The sequence below is a fragment of the Monodon monoceros genome, unplaced genomic scaffold (assembly GCF_005190385.1).
Source record: "Monodon monoceros isolate NGI ecotype Baffin Bay Population unplaced genomic scaffold, NGI_Narwhal_1 Super_Scaffold_6, whole genome shotgun sequence".
Lineage (NCBI taxonomy): Eukaryota > Metazoa > Chordata > Mammalia > Artiodactyla > Monodontidae > Monodon > Monodon monoceros.
Genome location: NW_021703783.1, coordinates 83,787,981 through 83,793,980, shown reverse-complemented (window position 1 = coordinate 83,793,980; position 6,000 = coordinate 83,787,981).

Genomic DNA, 6,000 nt, shown 5'->3' with positions numbered 1-6,000 from the left:
AGCGCCACCAGGGAAACCCTGACAATCACCCTTTTAACTTCTGTTTCTATGAGTTTAACTATTTCAGATACTTCATATAAGTGGAATCATACAATATTTATCTTTTCGCAACTGGCAGATTTCACTTAGTATAATGTTCTCAAAGTTTATCCACGCTGTGGCAAGTAATAGTATTCCCTTCTTTTCAAAGGCTGAATAGGGGCTTCCCGGGGCTTCCCTGGTGGGGCAGCGGGTGAGAGTCCGCCTGCTGATGCAGGGGACAAGGGTTCGTGCCCCGGTCCGAGAAGATCCCACATGCTGCGGAGCGGCTGGGCCCGTGAGCCATGGCCGCGGAGCCTGCGCGTCCGGAGCCTGTGCTCCGCAGCGGGAGAGGCCACAACAGTAAGAGGCCCGCGTACCGCAAAAAAAGATAATAATAATAAAATAAAATAAAGGCTGAATAATATTCCATTCCATGCACATACCACATTTCCTTTACCCATTCGTCCCTTGATAGCTGGGTTGCTTTCTCCCGGATATTGTGAATAATGCTGCAATGAACATAGGTATGCAAATATATCTTTGAGGTACTGCTTTCAATTCTTTTGGATTTATACCCAGAAGTGTGATTACTGACTGTATGGTAATTCTATTTTTAACTTTTTAAGAACTTTTGTACTGGTTTCCATAGTGACTGCACTATCTTATTCCCAACCAGTAGGGCATAAGCGTTCCAATTTCTCCACATCCTCACTAAGGCTTATTTTCTTTTTCTTTCTTTCTTTCTTTCTTTTTTTTTTTTACAGTGGCCATCCTAGTCAGTGCGAGGTGATGATTCATTGTAGTTTTGATTTGCATTTCTCTAATGATGAGATATGTTGAGCATCTTTTCATGTGTTCACTGATCGTTTGTATATCTACTTTGGAGAAATGTGTATTCACATCCATTGCCCATTTTAACTCAGATTGTATGAGTTATTTACATATTCTTATCAGATATATGATAATGTTTTGGAGACATAGACCATTATGAACATACAAGGACTCAGGAAATATTGTTCCCATACCCCTTTTAAAGAATTTACTAGAGAATACAATTCAGAAAATAATTGGAGAAATTCAACTTAAGTTTTGGTGGTGAGCATTTTACAGTAGAATTGGGGAGAAACAGTGAGAATAAGGTTGAAAGAATAGTATTTAATTTATATAGGTTTTGATAATATGGATATAACACAAATATGAAAAATGGGGAGGAAGCAGAGACTATATATGAAGAGAAAAGCTGACTTTTTAAAAACTGGGACTAAAAGGGTAATACTTTAAGTTAGTTGCTGGGGGTAAAGGAGAGAAGAGAAAGAGGAGATGACTTGCAAATTACAATATTGTTCATAGTGGGAAGACAATATAAAAAAGGGGGCGTACTGAATGGTATTGAGTAAAGGTATTAGAACAAAATTAAAATATTCCTAAATACCCAAATAAATGAGATAGAAAGAGAGAGAGAAAGAAATAAAACAGACTTCATAGGAAAGACTTTATATGATTATGACAAAACTGAAGCAAAGCATATCAATTGTATCAATACATGCAATAGGGCTTAACTGACCTATAAAAAGAAAAGAATTTTCAGATTGGATAAAAAGTCAATATCCAACTCTATGCTGGATAGAAGAGACTTACCTAAAATATAGGATTAAAATGGTAAAAATAAAAGGATGGTGTTTTTAAAAATTTAAGTGTACCTGGTATATCTATAACCATTCTAAATAAAACCTACATTTAAAAAAGGGTGGGGGGGATCAAAGCCACAATGAGATATCACCTCACACCTGATAGAATGGCTATTATGTAAAAGACAAGAAACAGCAAGTGTTGGAGAGGATGTGGAAAAAAGGGAACACTTGAACACTGTTTATGGAAATATACATTGGTGCAGCCACTGTGGAAAACAGTATGGAGGTTCCTCAAAAAATTAAAAATAGAACTATCATATAATCCACCAAGTTCACTTCTGGGTGTTTATCTGAAGGAAATGAAATCACTATCTCAAAAACATATCAGCACCTCCATATTTTGCAGCATTATTTCCAATAGCCAAGACATGGAAACAACCTAAGTGTCTATCAACAGGTGAATGGATAAAGAAAATGTGATACTTATATAAATTCAGCAATATAAAGAAGGAAATCTTCCCATTTGTAACAACGTGCATGGACCTCAAGGTTATTATGCTAAGCAAAATAAGTCAGACAGAGAAAGACAAATACTGTGTGTTCTCACTTATATGTGGAATCTAAAAAAAAACACCAATAGAACACATAGGTACAGATTGGTGGTTGCCAGAGGATAGGCATGGCAGTGGGTGAAATGGGTGAACTTCTAGTAAGATAAATAATTCCTGGAGATGTAATGTACAGTATGGTGACTATAGTTAACTATACTGTCTTGTATATTTGAAAGTTGCTAAGAGAATAGATCTTAAAAGTTCTCATCACAAGAAAAATAATTTTAAGTGTGTGAGGTGATGGATGTTAACTTATTCTGGTAATCATTTTGCAGTACATACATATATCAAATCATTATGTTCTACACCTAAAACTAATACAATGTTATATACCAATTATATCTCAATTTAAAAAAAAGTAAACAGGGTCATGACTTTATTATTAGACAAGCAAGAATTCAGCCTTGTTCCCCCTAAAGGAAACAAAAAGACACTTTATAATGCTAAATACTGCAATTTGCAAAGAGGAAACTATCATTAATATCCATGTGCCCAATAAAACAGCAACGAGTATTATAAAGCAAACTGAAAAGGAATGCAAAGATAAATAAGCAGAAACTCTAATAATTGGAAATTTTAACACGCTTTCATAACAGAATAGACCTAACTGGACAAAAAAATGTGTATGGATACAGAAGACCTAAACAAAATTGTAAACAAAGTAGATCTAATAAATGTAAACGCTGAATCCTGATAATAGAGATTAAACTTTCTTCTAAATCACATGGAAAATTCACCAAATTGACATATTATAGTCCACCAAGAAAATTTCAATACATTCCAAAAATGTAAATGATATAAGGGGCCTTCTGTGATCACAATTCTATATAACTGGCAAATAATGACATTAAAAAAATCTCTTCCACCTAAAATTGTAAAAACACACTGCTAATCAATCCTTGCATCAAGAGGAAATAGTGAAATGAAACTGTGCCCCCCAAAAGCTAAGTATTGAAAAAGTCAAGAAAATGACAAACCACTAGCTAACCTAAACCAAAATAGGGAGTGGAGGAAGGTTTGAAGGTATAAACATATGAAATAAAAGGTAATGGAACAATAACCATAAAATCAGAGGAAATGTATAAAAACTTATAAACACTACTTTGCACAACTCTATGCAAATAAAACTGAAAACCTGTATGAAACCATTTGAAATGGTTAATGTTCCATAAATATATAATTTACACAATTTCCCCAGAATCAATAGCAAGTCTAAAGAGAGCAATTTCTACAGACATTACAGAGAAGGTTTTCAGAGCTCCCACATAAAAACACCATGCCCAGTTGGTTTTACAAGGGGCTTTCTATCAAACTTTTAAAGATCAGATAAATCTAATGCTACTTAAACTATTTCAGAGTATGGGAAATAAAAGGAAATTTCCCAAGTTCTAAGAAATGAATATAGCATTGATACCCAAACTTCACAATGATTGTACAAAAAAGAAAATTAGGGACTTCCCTGGTGGTGCAGTGGTTAAGAATCCGCCTGCCAATGCAGGCGACATGGGTTCTAACCCTGGTCCGGGAAGATCCCACATGCCGTGGAGCAACTAAGCCTGTGCACCACAACTACTGAAGCCCACGCACCTAGAGCCCGTGCTCCGCAACAGGAGAAGCCACTGCAATGAGAAGCCCGCGCACCGCAATGAAGAGTAGCCCCCTCTCACCGCAACTAGAGAAAGCCCGTGCACAGCAACGAAGACCCAATGCAGCCAAAAATAAATAAATAAAATAAAGTTTAAAGAAAAGAAGAAGAAGAAAATTATACACCTGGCTTAATTGGGTTTCCCTAGAAAGCCAATATAGAGACGAGGTTCAAGTGCTAGTAGCTTGGGAGCCAGAGGGGGAAAGAGAAACGAGGAAGGAAGGGAACCAATAATGTGTTACTATCAAGCAAATTGTGGCTAAGGGCAACTGGAACGTAATCCTGCTGGGGAATTCCCAGAGTTATCCTGGGTGAGCCTTGGTACTTATCCACCAGCTCATGTTAGTCATTGGTTGAGGGCTTCTCCAACGGGGTGCAAATTTCCCAGCATTTCTGGCGGGCTCCTTGCTCTCTAGTTAAGTGGGCTCCACTGGCCAGAGAAAATCTTCAGGCAAAGAGTTGTAAATGCTGGTCATTGAAAACTGGGCAGATGTGTACACAAATAGTAAGTGCCAACGTGGTATGGGTGAGGCACTGACAGCCTTTACTCAAGACCAGTCTTAATTATGAATATTGATGCAACAAATTAAATATTAGCAAACAGAATCCAAGAGCACATTAAAAAATAGATGCCATACAAGAGATGCTGATTCCAGGAGAAATTAGTATATTTATTAAAATAGTATAGTCATTAATATAATACATCAGTTTAACAGAATTAAGAAGAAAAATCACATAATCATCTCTATAGATGTTAAAAAGATATTTGACAAAATTCAACATTCAGTAAGATGAAAATTGATACCCATTATGCATGATAAAATGTGTATACCTCTGCCCCAAAATCAGCATTTAACTTAATGGGGAAATACAGGGCTTTCCTGCTGAAGTCTCTAGACGAAATACAAGGATGTTCAGAGTCTTCACTAGTACCTAATCACTGAATTGGCAATGTTAGCCAAAACAGTTACATAAAAGGAAACAGTGAGAAACAAGAATTCGAAAGCATGAAGTAAGACTATTTCTAGATGCAGATGTTATGATGGTATACCTGGGGGTGGGAGTGGGGGAAGCATCAGAAAAACTGCTACTAACAAGAGAATTTGGTAAAGTAGCAAGAAATAAAATAAACACACAAAAATGCCACCCAGTCTGAAAATATAGTGGAAGGGAAAACCCATTTATAAGAGGAATAAGATAAAATACCTCGTCATAAGCTTAACAAGAAATCTGCAAAAAACGTATGAAGAAAACCATAAAACATTCTGGAAATATAAAAAACAGATTTCAGTAAATGGAACGATATAACATAGATAATCCATGGTCTTGGATAGAAAGATTCAACGTCAAAACATGTCAATCTCCTAAAGTACACTATGAAAATTTCCCAATCCTAATATAAATACCAAAAGATATTTTTTTCTCTTTGAGAGATTATAAAGTTCATACAAAAAGACGAACAAACAGTAGCAGCAGGGAGACTCTGAAAAGGAAAAGCTATAGTGGGAAGGGGGAGCTACCCCTGGTAGATATTAAAAACATGAAGTCTGCATAATAATTAAAAACAGTATTGGTACACAAAAGAGGGGACAAAAAAGAAAACTCAGAAGGAGATCCCAGAGCAGTGGGAAATTTGGTGTAGATAAGGGGAGCATCTCAGATCAGTAGGGAGAAGATGGGCTTTTTAATAAGTGGCATTGGAACAAAATAATAGCCATTTGGAAAAAAAAAGGAAAGTTGCATCCATTCCACACACTATGCATCCAAATAAATTGAAAATGTATTAGAGATTCAAACTTTAAAAATGAAACCTTAAAAGTAATGAGAGAGAGAGAGGGGGAGGGAGGGAGGGAGGGAGGGAGAAAACATTTTCTTTATAACTGGAATCAATGGGGAAATTTTTCTTAACTATCATTCAAAATACAGAAGCAGTAAGAGAAAAGATCCATGATCTGACTATACAAAAATTCAAAAATAAACTTTATATAACAAAAATCAGCATAAGCAATGTAAAAAGGCAAATGACAAACTTGAAAACAAGATTTCCAACTTATCTCACTGCCAAGTGTCAATACTCATAACATTAAAAGCT